Consider the following 17,785-nt stretch of genomic DNA (forward strand, 5'->3'; position numbering starts at 1 on the left):
AGATTATTTTGGAACGAGCAAGATAATTACAGGCCAATCCTGCATTCAATTTCCTATCATAACTTAAAAGTGCTGATTCTTATTTCCATTGATACAAACAGTTCAAACAAAAAAATCTAAAGTAAAATATTTTTTAAATAGGAAAGAATTAATTTTTTTAAAGGAACAGATGTATTTTGCATAAAATATTTCTGCTGGAAATTAATTTCCCAATCCCAAGAGATGAATGGAGTTTGAATCTGCGATTGAAATTGATGAAAGCTCGTGTGGTTAGGCCACTAGCAGAACTAGAAGGGGAACACAAGATGTAGAAGCTTTTGGGTGCTGTTCATTCCATACCTTGGACATTGCCTGGTTTCAACATTTTGTAAGAGTTATTAAAAATTCAGAAGGATTAGATCCTTGTTTTGGCTGCCAAAGTTATTGCTAAAATTTGACAGAAGAAATTTGAAACACAGTAAAAACTATTTCAGGTTATTAATAAAAAAGGTAAGAGAGAGATAATGTTCTTCATGTGCCATGTTCATGTGTCAAAAGCTGCTAAATGCTCTTCTCTCCTTCTGGGGTAGCTTTCAGCTCTCAAGAGTATAAATGAAGCATTCTCTTGTTGAGAACAGTGTACTATTTTCTCAATTAATAACATCTGTAAACACCCACATTTAATGACAACTGCAATTCATTTTCAGCTTTAAAACAGAATTTGTGATTTCCACTGTAAGAACAATGTCAAGAATGTGAGGAGGATGAAAAATACAATCTATTTTGCCCATATATTTTCAATAAATGAAGGACATATTACAATGCACTATTTTTAAAGCTTTTTCATCTGTGATGTTAAAGCATGTAGGTACAAAATCCATCAAGATAATATGTTAATGTTTAACAGTTAGCACATCAAACTCTGTTCTGAATAAACAGAGAAGCTCTTTTACTAACTTGGTTCCATTTTTTCCAACATTTCTTTATACCGTCATAACTTATTTACTTCGCTCTATTTTTGAGTGACTAATGTAATCCTTTTTTAATGCATCAGAAAACTAAAAAGCATTGCCTATTTGTAAGTTATCACAGCATACCAGTTTGGGATCATTTATTATTATGTGTTTATTAAGATCTGATAAAGTACTAGGCACAAATATAGACAACTCTGTGCTGTAAAAGTTTATACACTAAAAGAAGAAAAAATGTACTGAGACCACTAGAGTAGCAGGTAAATTTAGAACATTAATAAATTAATCTGTTCTGGTTTAAAAGCTTTTTTCCCCTTTGTTTCCAGTATCTGCAGCAGTAGCGGCAACTCATTCTGAGCTCTGATAACACCGCCTGAATTGTGACAGGAAAAGGAAATCTCAACGTATCGTGTTGAAACTCCTGTCCTTGTTAGATATCCACAGAGAAGACACCAATACTTGACATGCTGCATGAGGTGTTAGTTGGCAGTTTTCTTTAGCTCATGCCCTTCTGAGGAAGAGCCAGAGAGCTCATGAAGAAGGCCTTGCAGGAACTAACCTTTGAAGCAGTAAAAGCTCTTGGCGAGAATGCATCAGCTATCTCAGCTGAGACAACTGCACTGAGAGCAGCTCTGTTACCTATTTCCTATCACATTGGAAGAACCAGAATGCCTCAACAGCAAAGCTCCATGGAAAGTCTGGAAAACTGCGCTGCAGAGAGCTTACCTACCCACCTGTCTATCCGTATGCCTATCTATCCATAGCTCATGGCTGAAGTATTTATGTACTGGTCTAGCAGGTTTATTACGGGAGGTGGAGGTTGCAATGGTAGGCATTTGAAGTCCTTCAGATGACATAAAATATGTAAGACATCTGCACAGAAATGACAGTGAAGATGAAGAGGGATCTAGAAGAGGGTGGCACCTTCTGGAGAGACAGCTGGACACCATGCAGGCTGCCTGCAGTGTTGAAAATGTCTTAGTTTAGGCAACAGATTCCTACCAGTATGACTCATCTTTCCATAAAGTTCTGTGTCCTTGGGGAGAAACATCACAATTTTCTGTTTCTCCCAACATGTATGGAACACAGTGTTCTCAGCCATTTTTCAGGCTAAAAGCAGTCAATATGTTGTCAGTGAAATGCAGCTTGTTTCATTGCATAATATATTGCAGTAAGACACAACATGCCATATTTTAATGGTCTGTTAAAATGCACCTCATGTGCTTCAAGAAGCTCAAGGTTGCATAACTTCAGCTATCCAAGAACTGTACTAATGGTCAATTAATTATTGTGTGCTATTCCTGTAATAACATGGCTCTCTAATATTTATCAATAAACATACATTTTAATAAAATATATTTCAATGAATTCATATTCCTATTTAGGGAAAAATAGATTGTAATAAAAGGAGAGGGCTTCTAGTGCACTCTAATGATTTTTTAAAGCTGTCATTTTAATCTAGTACACTGGAAATGTAAGTGATAATCACAAATCATATCTGTTGGGCTAAGATTTCTGTTAAATAAAAATCAAATTCAAGTGTTTAGTTTAGATGATTGCAAATTTGCACTTGGTGATTAATACACCACTAAAAAGGTAGGATTTTTTAACACTCCTTTTCCCTTATGCAGAGGAAAAAGGTCATGCCACAGTAGATATACGAAACCATATGTTCCCTTCTGTTTCTGTGAGTGGAAGAGAGCAGACAGCTGCACATCCCAGCAACAGGATGGATCCCCAGTAGAGGCTGCCAACTCTATGTTGGCTTTCGGTTCAACACAGAAACACTTCTCTAACCCTGGAAGGACTAATTTATACCATATCCCCTCTGACGATTTAACACCCCTTTCTTTCTAAGGTAGGTCTTACTCCTGAGACTGTTGCTGTGAAGAACACAGATCCCCTGCGACGGGCTGTGTTTGCTGTAAGTGGTACAGGTCAGCCTTCACCACTGGGGAAAGAATGGGAACCTCGGATCCAAACTTCTAGGCACTTATTCCAAGTTTTTTAACAGCTGATACCTGCATTTGGTGTTTGACGTTTTAAGCCTTATTTTGACATTGACTGCTTTGCATTTGGAGGATACCAATTAATTTCCACCTTGAGGAACGAGCCTATTAGCAGCCACACATCCTCAACCGCTGGCCTTACCAGTAGTGACATAGGGTACACCTGGAAACATGAGCTCTCATGAGCAATGGTACCGGTGATTTGAGAGTGGATGCATCTCCCCCAGAAGCAGCAATGAATTGAAAGTCTCATCCCGGAGCCTGCATCCAGTCCTGTATTCTGTCCTGTATTGGGACAAGAGCAGTTGTGCCCAGCTCAAACAGCCACAAAGTCAGTGTAGATAACCAGAAACAGTGCAACTGTAGCCTCCGCAAATAGTACTAGTGGGTACACCGTGCTTTTGAGATCGCATGATATGGAAGCATCACGTGGCTATATACGCCTTTGCATCTACAGAGTGGTTGCACCTGGCCTTGCTATAAGTCACTTTTGCCCCGCCTTTGAGATGTGTCTTGCATTCTTCAGACACAGATAGGAATCTACATAAGATATAAATTCAGAAACCTGATCCCTGGTTGTGATTAGAAGAAATCACATGGCCTTGTGACCTGGCCAAATTTTGTGCACCACTTTTATAAAGCCAACCTACAGCTGAATACTTTCTTTACTTCTTGTCTTAATTTTTTTTCCTGAAACAGCTGTGCACTGTTAAATATCAGTGGCATGTCTTCTTTCTCCCTTCCCCCCTCCAGATTCCAGTATTCGACTGGTAGACTAAATAGTATCTCCGCATAACATGTGTGTGAGTTTATAAAGTAATTTGGTCTCTCTTAGGCTGAAGTCCAAAACACTACTAGGTTGTAGGTAGTTACCACTATTATCTAGCTTTGCTTTGAGTAATCTTATGCCTGGGAAAATACTGCTGCCAACTTTCAATTTTGATTGAAGACGTATTTAATTTTGGGTTTTGTTTTTTTTTTCTTTAATGAGAAATGAAAAGCCCAGTAGGAAGAAAGTGCTATTAAAAGTCACTGGCAGTCTGTTAAAAAAAAAGAAAAAGGATTTTTACCCTTGTCTGATAGAACTAGCTCAGCTGTGGATTTCAGAGACTGCTGCTTCTAAATTTTGCTTTAAAAAAAGTCCTAAACTTCACAGCATTTGATTTTTAGTAAAATCTTTAAGAAGTTGAAAGGAAGCCCTGTGGTGGGTACACAGCTTTTGAAAGGCATAAAAATACATGAGAACACCTAGGAGAGGGTCTGCTAAAATCTGAAGTCAAAACAAAAAAGAGGACCCTGTATGTAATGTTGCTCAAAACTAAGAAACATAATTTACTATTTTTAGTAGTTTTATTCATAGGAGTGCCTGGAGACCAACAAGAAGTGGAGTTTTAACAGATTAGGCACTGTTCAGACACAGAATGAAGACAATCCTTGCCTTACGGAGCTTAAATAAGTCTGAAAACAGTAAGGAAAAGGGTATACAGTTGATAAATCCTGTAAAAAAGGATAGTTCCTTCATATATTACAGCTTCTTTAAAATATTATTTTAAAATAATTACTTTGTGTAAAAGATCATAGATGATATTTTAATAATCCAGTGCAATGTAAAAGACTAGATAAATATAATTTCCATTGGGTTTATAAATTATTCTCTATAAATGATAGAAAACTAGGAATGCAAAGGACGTGAAAAGTCAAACAGTGCCTGTCCCTGTCTCAAGGCAGGATGTGATACCTGTGATACTCTGAAGGTTCTCAAAGACTGATGATGTTGGAAATTCTGCCACATTTCCTAGGTAATGTGCAAAAATAGAATCTTTCACAAGAGAGTTTAACCAATAACCAGAAATTCAGCCCTGCCAACAGCCTTTGTCCTGTGAGAAACATAAAGTAACTACCTGCCCTTTGGCAGGTGCTGCCCTACGTGTAGTCAGCTTTGTTCTCAGTTGCTTCCTCTGCCAGAAATTTGTCTGAGGCAAAGGAAATGAGAGCTTTGTGTGTAGGTCCCACAGACAGATTTGTATTGTACAGCTCCATACATCTGTATTGCAACCATCCCCTTGCTCCAGGAGGAATTGCATGACGAGGTTCAGGAGGCCAAATTTTCCCTGGCTTTCCAAAATGCATTCCACAGCAAAAGTGCTGTTTTGACTGGACATAAAACTCAGAACAAAAGGATACCATTAGTCTTACAAGCCAGCTTTTCTCAAATGATAAGCAATTTTGTGAAAGAAATTAACTGCAGGAACAAAAAGTTTTGGATCTGTTTAGAGCATGCAGTATAAGTAATTAGACTTTAAATGGAGACATTGTGTTACATGTGCCTACAGTCAATTTTTTTTTTAAGCCTGGTTTGCTGTAGTGGCCATAATTGGATTTCTTTCAAATACTTTTAGGACAAATGGGCTCAAATCTTAAAATTACGTATTACAGTCTTAAAAGCATTTGAAAATTAAAGAGGAAAAGGAACCAGAAGTTATATAAGATCAATATTGTGGAATAATTCCTTAACTACTCTTCCCATAATATCATATTTGTCTAAAATAAGAATCTGATCCCTAAATGTGGTTGTAAGTAAAATGAGTCCTTTTTAAAAAGTAAAATACCTAATCAGCATTTTTCCCCCTTTGTTCCCCTTTCCAATCCATGTAGCTTTTTAAACTACCTCATATTTTGTCTTCACTAGTGATTTCTTCTTTATTTCCTCATTCAGACAGAAAAGTGTCCTCTGATGCTGCTGTCATCTTTGCCAGACTGACTTGTGGGTTTCTTTAAATGAACTTGCCATGGCACATAGCAGGGAACAGGCAGCAACGCTTGTTACTGACAACAATTATCTTCTAGATTTTCACTAGTGTGTGGAGACACAATTTTTGGCTGGCATCCCACGGAGCTGGAGACATGAACAGCTATGTATTTTTGTCTTGAAAAGATTTGCAGCCAAAGACTTTGGGGAAGGAGCTGTCTTTTGTAGCCAGAGCTACAAGAGCAGCTTCAGGAAGAGGGCCTTGCAGTCCAAAGCTGCTAACACTGCTCACTTCCCTGTTGTAAGGGATGGTTCTTCCTGACCTTAGCCTACTATTCATTTTGCCTTGAAGTATGAGGATACAAAGTCTCTCTGGCAGCCCTTTTTGTAAGGTGGAGAACACTGTTAGGAAATGAGCTGAGTCTACTCATGTAGGCCGCTGAGCCATGCCTTTTCTGATATGCATAGGTTCACAAATGATTTGATTCCCTTGAGTTTATTTGAAGTTTTTAATTAAAATTCTCTGCATTGGTACTCTGATTTTATTGAATGTGACAAAGATTTCTCAGGACTTGATTTTTGTTTAAACTACAGCCATCATGTAGTGTAAAAGAATTTTGAAGTGGGCGTAAATGACATCATTTAACAATGTAAAGGAAACCTTAGGGAAAATTAGAATGTCTGTATTTTATTTTTCTGGAATTTCATCTTTGTGTGTCTGGACTGAAGACAAGATGGTGAAATAGGGGAAATTCTGCATTTTCTTTCAAGAAATTATTTTCAGATACGAGTACCTTGTCCAGAGATCTGGCAAGCATTATTTTCAGCATTTTGCCATGGCTTCTCTTTCACTCTGGGGATGTCCTTCTCTGGGAAAGAGGCTATGAAAAGGGAGAAAGCTAAGAAATTTTTTGGTGGCCAAAAAAGACTTCAAAACATGCAAGCCTTCCTCCTAAAGCTGTGCAGCCAGGAGTGCACAGTTGCTGAGGCCAAAAGGAGAGCAAACAAGGGGGAGTATGGAACGACAGCCAACTTATTACAGCACAGCTGGGCAGTTGTAGCTTGGATTCTGGTTCATGCTCCCAGTACAATTTAAGATTTATCATTTCATTGGATAAACCATATATGCCAGAACTGTCTTCTCTCCCTGCAGATATCATTTCTTTTCCCCATGTTTTGTATACAAATTGTGAACTCATTGAGTCATTGAATCATGGAGTAATTCAGATAGGAAGACACCTCTCTAGTCCAACCTCATGGTACAAGGAAGGACAGCTATGAGAGTACACCATGCTGCTCAGGGCTTTACCGAGTTGAGTCTTGAAAACCTCCCAGGATGAAGACTGTACAACTTTTCTTTGCAAATGCTTCCAATGCTTCCTAATGATGAAAAAGGTTTTCTTTATCTAAAGCCTGAATTTCTCTTGATTCCATCTACATCTTTTGTTTCTCATCCTTCAGTCATGTGCCACTGAGGAGCCTGGCTCCATCTTCCCAATAACCTCCTCATAGGCACTGCAAAGCTGCTATTATGTCCCCCTCAAAGCAATCTCTCCTCTAGACTGAATAAGCCCAGTTCCCTCAGCCTCTCCTCACTGGTCAAGTGCTCCAGCCACCAACCATCTTGGTGGCCCTCTGCTGAACTTGCTTCAGTTTATTCAGTGTCTTGTAGAGGGAGTCTCAGAACTGGAGGCAGTGCCAAGTAACCAGGGGGCAATAATATACTGACTTTCCTCCTATATTAATAGAGCCTGGGTTGTTGTCCATCTTCTTTGCTGCCAGAGGACACCCCTGGCTCATGTTCAGCTCACTGTCTACCAACATCCCCCTGGGCCTTTTCATAACAGCTGCTGCCCAACCAGGCACACACATTTCCCCCCAGCCTGGATCAGTGCAGGGGTTAGTCCATCTCTGGTGCCGGACTTGGCATTTGTCGCCGCTGCATTTCATGAAGTTTCACTGCATTTCATGAAGTTTCTGTCATCCCATTCCTCCAGCATGTCAAGATCTTTCTGGATGGCAGCCCTCCCCCACCAGCATGTTAACCATACCCCCAACCTGGTCTCATCTGCAAATCTGTTGAGCAGCGATGACTCTGTCACTTCCTCATGGTCATTGTTAAGGACATTAAACAGGACAGGTTCCAGGACAGACCTCTGTGGTACTCCACTTGTTATTCTTGCTACTGGCCTCTGGGTAGAGCATGGTCCATTAACCACTGCCCTCTGGGCCTGACCATCCAATCCATCCAGTTGTCCGCTCATCCAGACTGAAATGTGTGAACCTGGGTAAAAGGACATTGTGAGAGTCAGTGTCAAAAACCTTGTTGTAGCCTGTTAAGCTTTTTAAGCCTTGCTTAAGTCTTGACATCCACGTCTCCCCCCTCATCCACAAATCCATTCATTTTACCATAGAAACGCATTCAGGTTGGTAAGGCGTGATTTCCTCTTTGTAAATCCATGCTGACTTTTTCCAGTCACCTTCCTCATACGCCTAGAAATGTGTTCCAAGAGGACTTGCTCCAGGATTTTCCCAGGAACTTAAGTGAGGTTGTCCCTCCTGTAGTTTCCCAAATCATCCTGTTGGCCTTTTCTGAAAATGGATACAATATTTGTCTTTCTTCAGTTGTCAGGGACCTCCTTTGATCTCTGTGACTTTTCAAAGCTGGTAGAGAGCTGCCTTGTAAGAACATGAGCCAGCCCTCTCAGCTCTCAGATGCAGCCCATCTAGTCCCGTGGACTCATATGAGCTGAGTTCTCGCAAGTAATTCCTGTCATGATTTTCATCTGCTGCTGGTACTTCTCCTCCTTGCACAGAGGCAAGGGAGACCTCATTGGTGAAGAACGAGGGAGAGAAGGCATTGAGTAGCTAAAATATAGCTTTGTCTGTTGTCACTAAATCACCTACCCTATTCAGTAACAGACCCACATTTTCATTGTTCAGCTCTATGGGTATTTTGTGCCAAACTCTGTGTTCAGGAGGATACTATAGAGAGTAGATCCTTTACTGAACTTGTTACTGAGACCCAAGGAGTAAACAAAAATTTTATTTTTAATGCAACTGCATTTAGCTGAACCTTCTACAGCTCATGGCCATGCAGTCTAGCAAAAGAAAGGGGTAGAATATTCTTTATATAAGAAAGGTTTGCACTTTTGCACCCATGAAGAAATATTGAAATAATCTTTATGTAAGTTCCTCTGATGTTTTCAGATTTTCCTGTCGTTTAATCCAAATTTCAAGATGGAGGTGAGGTTGTGTTTTGGGTTTTTTTCCCACTCTGAACAGCATGTGGGCTGAGAGTTGAGAATGCACATAGGTTGTGCATGGTGAAAAAGGTCACCTGAAAATAATTAATACATTTAAAATAAATATCTTTGAGGTAGGGGTCAAGGAAATGCCCACCATTTGTGTTTGAAGTATAGCTCATAGAAAGGGAGTTCTTTTCATAATAGAGGTTTTCAAAGGATGTTGTTCTGCTATTGTGCTTCCTCTGCCTCATAAGAAAAAAAAAACCCCACCAACTCATAAAGAGTATCACATTCACATACAGAACGTAAATTTTGCAGAAAAAATAGCTAAATATTTTCAATTGCAGCTAATATTATTTCTCTGATGCACACACTGATGGAAAATAAAATTCAAGTATACACACAGAACACCTACAACAATATGTTCAGGCAATTAAAGAAAATGAACAGTACTTCCAAAACTAAATATTTCAAACACATGTCGTTTCAGGTCCTAGCTAAGAGCTGATCACCATTTGGGACTATGTCTCTCTGCCTAAACCACTACTGAGAAGCAAATTCTGTAACATTACTGACCTAACCAGAGGGCAATGTGCACTTGCAACCTGCAACAGCTCAATCAATACCATTCCTGTATTCAGTCAGTGACAGCTATTTTTGAACTGGGATACCAGTCACAGGTGTAAAGAGTTTTTGATGGATTTTGGACAGCAATGCACTTAAATAATCATGTTCAGGAGAAATATTTTATTTTTAACAAACCCAAGTATTGTAATTCTAAAACTCTGACAGGGAAGAGGAGCAGAAGTGGCATAAGAAAATAATGCTCTTTTCTCTATCTGGTCAAGTACAGCCTCTGTTCTCTGATAATGGTAAAAGCTTGTTGCTTTAGAAGGCTGTACCTCTGCTCCCCAATAATAACCTTGTTAATTGTATAGTGTTGTATATAGTGGAAAGATTTTTCCTGACCCCGCAGGGAACTAGTGCTGTGAAGCATGAGATTTGATTAGCCTTATTATTTTAGCTTGCCCAGTTACCAATGTTGTAAGCTGCCATGAAATTATCCACCCCTTTTAAAAATAAAGCCATACTATTTGTCTTGATTATCTCCTCCTGTGGAGTTGAATTCCACATGCAAACAGACCTCAGTGATGAAAATAGCACAGGAATTAGACCTATAGCCTTTTAACTCTGTAGGTACTGTCCTCTTTCATTCTTTCATATTGCCTAGTAAATCAACATTTCCCTAATTATCATGGTTTTGATCACCCTCCCCCAAAAGAAAACTGTTTTTATTTTACCTTCAATATTTATAATCATCCATGTGATCTTTTAATGAGGTCCTCTGGGATCATTTGGAAAATCATGCAATTTCTTACAGATTTGGCTGTCTTTGCTGGATCTTTCTGAAAACTTCGAATGACGTTTTGTGTACAGACATGAAATCATACTGTATACCCCAAAAAAACCCCTAGCTTATTTCTTTGGCACAAAGAACTTAATAAAAAAATCTCACTATTTTGATGACGATGGTCTTGGATGGTATGCCAGTGGATACATAAACAAGTTATCGTCATAAGATTCCCAAATGGTGACAAACACAGCAAAGAAGCTGATACTTTACTGTCTGTAATTTATCAAGTGATGAGGACAGCATATTTTAGGGGTTATCAAATAAAGAAATAGTCTACAGTTCCAGCTGTTTGAAGACTGATCATAACAAGTGATTATCCAAGTTAGACATTGGTAAACCAAAGTACACAGAACACTGGACTTGCAGGGTATGCCACCAATCATCTTAAAACTTCATTTAAAAGAATGTACTGTCTCAAAGTCCTTCACTCTAAGTGCTCAACATCAATTCCCCACAACAATTAAATCTAAAAAAGGGAGTTAACTCAAAGCAGCAGCTCTTCTGTGGGTACATCCATTCGTTTTGTCATTAAAATAGTCATCAGAACAGAGAATTCAGACCCAGAATTCTGCAGAGCATAAGACAAAGAAAGATTTGGCATAGTTGACACCAGATCATTCCCCCAGTAATAAGCAAATGTGGCAGTGCTGGTGGTGATTATAGATTTTGTTTTCCGTTTGTATACCCAGAACTGTAAGGAGGCTGAAAACCACATCACCCTCCTTCCCACATTTCAAACACTGCAGTGTCTTCTCCTCTAACCCCGCTACATCAGGGTAGGAGCCCTAACAAAACCAAAAGACCCTGGAGAAAGACCTCTACCATGTTAGTTGTAGCACCAGCAGAGAAGTATCACATTAGCAACCCTAGTCTCTGCGGTTCTACAGAGAGGAGCATCAGACTTCATAGTGAAAGAAACCCTTTGCTTGAGTGAGATCTGTATCATCAAAGGCAGAGTTCAAAGCTCTGTAGAGCCATAAACTCCAGTTCAAGTGAATACTAATCAATCAGCCCAAAAGTATGAGGGCTGGGGCTGGCCTACCATACAGTCTTTATGCTCCCTGAATCCTGTGGCTAGACAAGAGACTGAGATAATCCCCGGCATAAAGCAACTCGGCTTTGGCACTATTCTAATTTATGCCTGGCTGACCATGATCACTAGCCAGAAATTGCTGGGGCATAAGTCAGCCCTGGCCAGGTCCCCATCTTCTCTGCCCTAAACTGGGAACAGGGTGAGGCTTGGCTGAAGAGCAGTAATTGCCCGTTAAATGGATAAGAGAGATTTACAGTCCTTTTGCACTGCAGGAATGATGCAAAACTATCAGATTGAACTGCACCATCAGGGTCCTAATGACCATCCTTGGACGGGGGATTTCTGTTATGAGCAGCATGTAAATGTAAATAGTAAAAAGCCAAAAGGGTATGATAATTCCTGCCAGAGGGTAAACATCAATTTCTAAATTCTTCTCTAAAACAATACATCTCTGTTTCTTCCTTGACCCTAACAGGTCAAATGGATTAAGTTGTGGGCAAAAAATGGTGTGTAAGCATTTGGGACACATTCCCTAAAGGGCTTTAATAGCCAAATAGCAGCTGCAGAGGCCAGAATGGAGGACATTCAAAAGGCTGTGGGGCAGTCAAAGTACTTTGTGTTTAGATATTTCTGTTACACCCAAAAATGGGCTCTCATGTTTCACAGGTTTGGATTCAAGCTTTGAGTTGAACTGTAATAAGGAACCTTTAAGTTTTGCAGTGAAGTGATTTTCTTTCATTGGCCATGAAGGTGAAGTCAGGATATCATGAAAGATGCCAGCATAAATTGCTACAACCCTTTCTCCTTAATAGAAGCCTCCTCAAATGCAGGGACTGAAAGAGAAGAAGTCAACAAGATGTTGAGTTGTGAAATACAGGACGAGATGACAGTTATGTGGCTCTGGTTCAAAAGGTTTTCCATTAGAACATCACAAAAAATAAACGAGGGGCAAAGGAAAGAGAAAGATCTGGAGTTATTTTTCGGGGAGTGAGGATTTTCTACACCTGTCAGTTTTTCCGTTGTAGCTGCAGGGGTTCGAACACTGAAGGGTGGTAGGTCATTACTTAGCTTAGAATACCTCATGACACGTCAAGTTTCCTTTCAGTTTAATAAGGAAAAGATAACTGCTTGTGAAGCAAATTACCACAAATATGTTCAATTTGGAGTTTTTTACTGAGAAATCGCAGGAGGGCTGTAAGCTCTTTGGACCCAGGGATGCATAATTCCACGTGCTTGTGAAGCTCTCAGCACAGGGTAGCTACTGTAATTTGAAAAGCAAGTAAAAATAATTCTTAAAGGAATTTTACATGCTGGTTTCCTAAGATGAGGACAGCAAGATCTTATTTACTGGATGCATCTTTATTGGTCAATCTGAGAAAGGTTTTTCACCTGCTGGCTGCTGTTCCACAATTTCTTTAATTATGCCCATCATGTATACGCTGCTTATTTTGATATCTTTGGTTGCATAAAAGTCAGCTTATTTGTTATCTTGTAGGAAAGCACAGTCTAACCTGTTAAAATAAGAACAGATACCTGGTAGATTTTCTGCTCAAACTCTACACCCACATAGTTCTGGCTTTCCCTTCTCCCCAGTGGTTCCCAAAGCAAACACCAGTGCGAATTGCAGACAGCTTATCATTAAGGGTTACCATAGGTCACCCCAGGCTATCATGTATTCTTAAACCAGCATAATTAAGTAGGTTACAGTCAGACTGTGGACTTGGATTTAAAAATTTTTGGAAAATCGGTGAGAGAAGGAAAAAGTGAATGAAAACAAGCCGAGGAATGAAGTATTGTTTTGGATATATTTTGTATTCTGGGACAAATTTCACCCTTAGATATCCGATCCAGCTTTGGCGAGAATTGTGCATGCAGGACTGACAATGTTTGCAACCCAAATTTCGGTAAGTCCGAGAGTATCCAAAGGTGAGAGTCTCCACAGAATCAACCAGAATCAAAAAATGAAAGCTCACCTGTTATCACTGTTCAAAACAAACGAAATGTTTAAAGTAAACAGTGATCAGAAGTGCAGGAAAATCAGTTTTCCAGTGTTGTTTCTACCTCAGTGGTGTTGTACGTTACTAGTACCAGGGGAAATTCCCGCCCCCTCCCCCTTGCAATACCTGTCTTACCCTTTGCCAACGTTTCTCGCACTCGGGGTCTGAGCGGGCGCGGCCAAGGCGAACGCTGGCGTGTGCCCTCCTGACTCGGACCTGCCCCGGCAAACACCAATCCCCATCCCGCTGGGGAGCGGCTGTGCTGCCCGCTCCGCGCCGCGGGGACGCGGTCGCACCCCCACCCGCTCTCTCCACCACACACGCCCCCTCGCACGCCCTCGCTGTTACGCACACCCACACGCCGCCCTCCCACACCAGCTCCCTCCCTGACACACCCATACGCGCAGGCACACACACACACACACACACACACACACACAGGTGCTCTCTCACACCCACGTTCCCACAGACATACGCCCTTGTTCCCTCACAGACAGTCTCTCACACTCGCAGCCTCACACACGCACACACACACACACACACACACGCACACGCACGGGGGCGGGGCCCGCCGCCGGACAGGCGGGCAGGCAGGCAGGCAGGAGGACGGGCAGGGGGGAGCGAGGCGGCGGCGCGCGCGCCCCCTGAGGCGCCCAGCCGTTTGCTCCGGGAGGCGGAGGGAGGTGCTCGCGCGCCACCGCCGTGGAGGCAGCGCGCGGGCGCGCGCGCGCCGGGGAGGCTTGGTTGGGCGGGGGGGGGGGCCGGGGGAGGAGGAGCGCGAGCGCGTGCTGCCGCCACGCCGGCGGCGCGCGCCGAGGCGGGCGCAGAGCGGCAGGGACGGCGGCGGCTGCGGAGCCGGCGGGGGACGCGGCGGCGGCACCTCCGGGTCGCGCTCTCCCTCCGCTCAACCGCCAGCCCGCGCGGCCGAGTTCGTAGATGGGGCTGAGCGGCGCCCGCTGAGGAGGGGACGGGGAGCGGGAGCCGGTGCCAGCCGGTGAGTTGCGGTACCGGCGAGGAGGGTCGCGTGTGCGGGGGGCGGGGGAGAGGGCTTGCCCGCCCGCTTCTTCCTCCCTTCTGGCCGGCGGGGAAATGGTGGTGGGTAGGCGGGGTCCCGCAGCCATCCCAGCCGAGCCCGCTGCCCCGGGGGCCGGAGCGGGGCGCGCTGCCCCGGCCGCTGGAGCTGAGGCGCCCCGTCTGCCTGTGGCGTGAGGGGGGGAAGAGCCGCCCACCCGCAGGTACCGGTGCCGGGCGGGCCTGCAGGGGAGCGAACATGGCAGCACCGGAGTCGGGGAAAAGGGATTTTTGCCCCCAGAGCGAGGATTAACCCTCCTCCTCCCGCCTCCGGATGCGTCCCCGGGAGACTCGCTCTTCATCTGCCACTCCGGATTATCTACCCGCCCACCCTCCTTCCCCCACCCCCTTCCCGGTATTTTCTCTCCTCCTGGAGATTATCAGATTTCCCGCCCCTCCCTCTGCGGGATCCTCCGCCTCCCCCCTCTTCTGAGGGGATTATCTCCCCCCTTCTCTGCCGGATTATCCCCCCAGTTCGCTGTCTCTGCCCCTCCCTCCCCGGTTCTGCCCCTCCGCAGCCTCGCCTCTCGGGGATTATCTGCGCTCCCTTTGGGGTGATTCCTCCTCTCTTGATCTCTGCCCCGGCCTTTCCCTGCTTATTTTCCTCCCGAGGAAGTCATCCCTCCCCTTCCGTCTGCCTCTGACTGGGGAAAGGGGAGAAAATGTGGTTGTAATCGGGTGGGCAGGAGTTTCTAGTAGTGCTGTTATCTCCTCGGTCTCTGTACGAGTACTACGGGCAAGTGGGTGTGGGTGATAGGAGAGGCACCAAGGATGTGCAAAGCTTGTGGCAGAGTTCAGCCTGTGGCGTTGTGCTCCGTATGCAGGAAAATATCTGCGCCCTTTCTGCGATGTTACAGCTGCTGGTGAAGATGCTGGTGACAGAGAGCGTATCTGGATCAGTGCTTTATAAAGACATGCACATGCATGGCTGGGTGGTGGATATCGCGTGTTAACCACAAACTGCACTGAAAAAAAGCCAACAGCCTCCTAGTTTCTTTGAGGAATGCACAACGTGCGGTAGTTGCGTTATAATGTAAGTGGGAAGGTGCATTGATGACATTGCTGCTGCCCAGGGGTCAAAGCTGACTCGAATAGCTTCAGTCTTGGCTTTCAAGGCAGTTGGCTTTAGGCTATTGCTCTGTGGTGAGGAGGAAGGAGGCAGGTATCTTTTGCTTAGGCTCTGATGCTTATGTGGTTCATTACTGTCAACGTGCTGGCAGAGGAAAAATGAGTTTGTTCCTAAAGAGGAGAGATAAGGTTTGTCCCGTGTATTTGGCTCCTGTGTAGGTTAGAGCATTCCCTTCTCGTAACTCCTGGCCTTACTGCACATGGGATCGCTGGAGGAGAGTTGCAGATCTTCTGACCATCTTGCGGCACAAGGCCCAGGATTTTATCCATTAAACTTCCCTGACTTGGCTTTGAGATGAGGAGGGGCAGTGAGAAATTATAGAGAGGCTGGGCAGCTATAAATAGATGTCGGACTAGAGGAGGCTTTGAACAAATCTTAGCATGCTGCTTCTGAACAGATAGTGTCTGTTAAACTGGTTGAGTTGACACTAGTATCATAATGTTTCCTTTTATTTCCGTTGAGGTGGTTGGCTTTTAACACTTTGACATGTGACTGGACCATGCAACATCTCACAAAATTCTTGAAAATGCCATAGAGAAAATTCTCATTTAAATAAAGTGCTGAAAATTGGAGTCTAGTTTGAGCTCATTTTAATGTGATTTTTAAAGGTCTCTTCAGAGAAATCTTTAATTTCCTCTTCCCTTCCTTGAAATGTTTGGAATTGATGATCTGGTTCTCCTTATTTTGTTCTCAAAGTATCGCCTATATAGATTACCTGAGATCCATATTGCTGTGAAAAATCTGCAATACTGAGGTACGGTGTCATAATGCTTGTACCATTGTTAGTTTTTTATTTCCTCATCTTTTCTTGATGAGACATTTTACTACTCTTATCGTCATTGCGTTTTGTGGGAGTGTTTTTGTGGAACCTTCAGCATTTTACCAAAAGTGTGTATATTCAGCTTTGAATTTTGAGTGCTTGCATTTGTTTCAGATCCTACAGATCACTGCTGTTTCAGCCTATCTTGTCAAGAACTACTTAATATGGAAATTATTGACAAATACACTGTACCAGCTATGTGGAATGGTGTGTGTTCTGGTGCTATATTAGTGGGCTAACCGTGCATACTAAAAGTCTCTAAAATGTTTGAAAAGCTGCTGCAACATATGTGCAATCGGACCTTTCTTGAACTACCTCTTGTTGCTTTTTTTTTTTTTTCTTTAAACAAATAATGGAAGGTATTAAATCATGGCTTAATCACATACGTTTTGGGGATTTTAAAAATAAAATAAAGGAAGTAGTGAAAACATGCCTGGCTAATATGAAGGACTCTTAATGAAGGCTAATAGAGAGGGTGAACGTCTGCAAGAGCCCTGACTTTTAGGATGTTTCTTATTTAAAGTATAAGATTTTAATCTGATCTTTTTTTCTCTGAATTACTGTGTATGCAAACCTCAGGGAGGTAGAAAGGAACAGAAATCTAGGCAATAAAACTTACTACTTCTGGCATTTTTAGTTGATGTTTAACCACAGTAAAAGCAGGAAAACCAAGTAATCTACCAAATAATTTGGCAGGCTTTATCTTGAGCTGTTAAGGATGTGATCTGAACATTGTCATTAAACACTCAGCTTCTTCAGTCAGAATCAAGCTCAGTCAGAATCAAGTAGGAGCTTGATATGAAGTCCTTTTGTTGGGTATTTCTACATGCAGAAACAAAGGTCAGTGAACTGGGGAAGACTTTATAGTACCATAATGACAGACAAAAGAGTCTTTAGTGTGAGTCTCTTTGTATAGTGACTTGGTCCCTTAATCATTCTGTTTTTCTAAATATCTTTATTTGTAGAAATTACTTACAGTTTGAATACAGTTTTATAAAAGTTTAGTGTCTTCCTTTAAAACCATGCTTTCTGCTATAGTTATAAGTGATTTGAAGTTCTGACTTGATGTGACTGTCCCAGGCTCTTGTGAATGCCCTTTGACCATCTGTGCAGGACTCTGGTCTGTAGATCAGTGACTCTTTTTTTATGCTCTAGAAAAGAGTGAGGAATTTCTTTTTACTGAAGAGACAGGTATGCACTTGGGATTGTGATAATGTTTGTAGTAGTACTTCAGGTGTTGCAGTCTCCATCCAGATGTGGAATGAATTATACTGTCCTAAGATTTGAAAGGATGAGCAACTCATACAAGTTTAAATAAAATGCCCTGTTGTGTTCTGTGTTTAAGGTAAAAATGGATAAAAATTG

At 42.4% G+C, this 17,785-nt stretch overlaps 1 protein-coding gene across 2 annotated transcripts in view; it reads left to right on the plus strand.

Annotated features, from left to right (window-relative positions):
- The first annotated feature begins 14,224 nt into the window (after positions 1 to 14,224).
- Positions 14,225 to 17,785, plus strand: part of PALS2 (protein associated with LIN7 2, MAGUK p55 family member) — a 64,053-nt gene continuing 60,492 nt past the window's right edge. For both annotated transcript variants that reach the window (XM_074837479.1, XM_074837470.1), the window contains exon 1: positions 14,225 to 14,394. The gene's annotated coding sequence lies outside the window, so the exon portion shown is untranslated. The remainder of the gene's footprint in view (positions 14,395 to 17,785) is intronic.

This window comes from Strix aluco, chromosome 1 (assembly GCF_031877795.1).
Source record: "Strix aluco isolate bStrAlu1 chromosome 1, bStrAlu1.hap1, whole genome shotgun sequence".
In the NCBI taxonomy this organism is placed as follows: domain Eukaryota; kingdom Metazoa; phylum Chordata; class Aves; order Strigiformes; family Strigidae; genus Strix; species Strix aluco.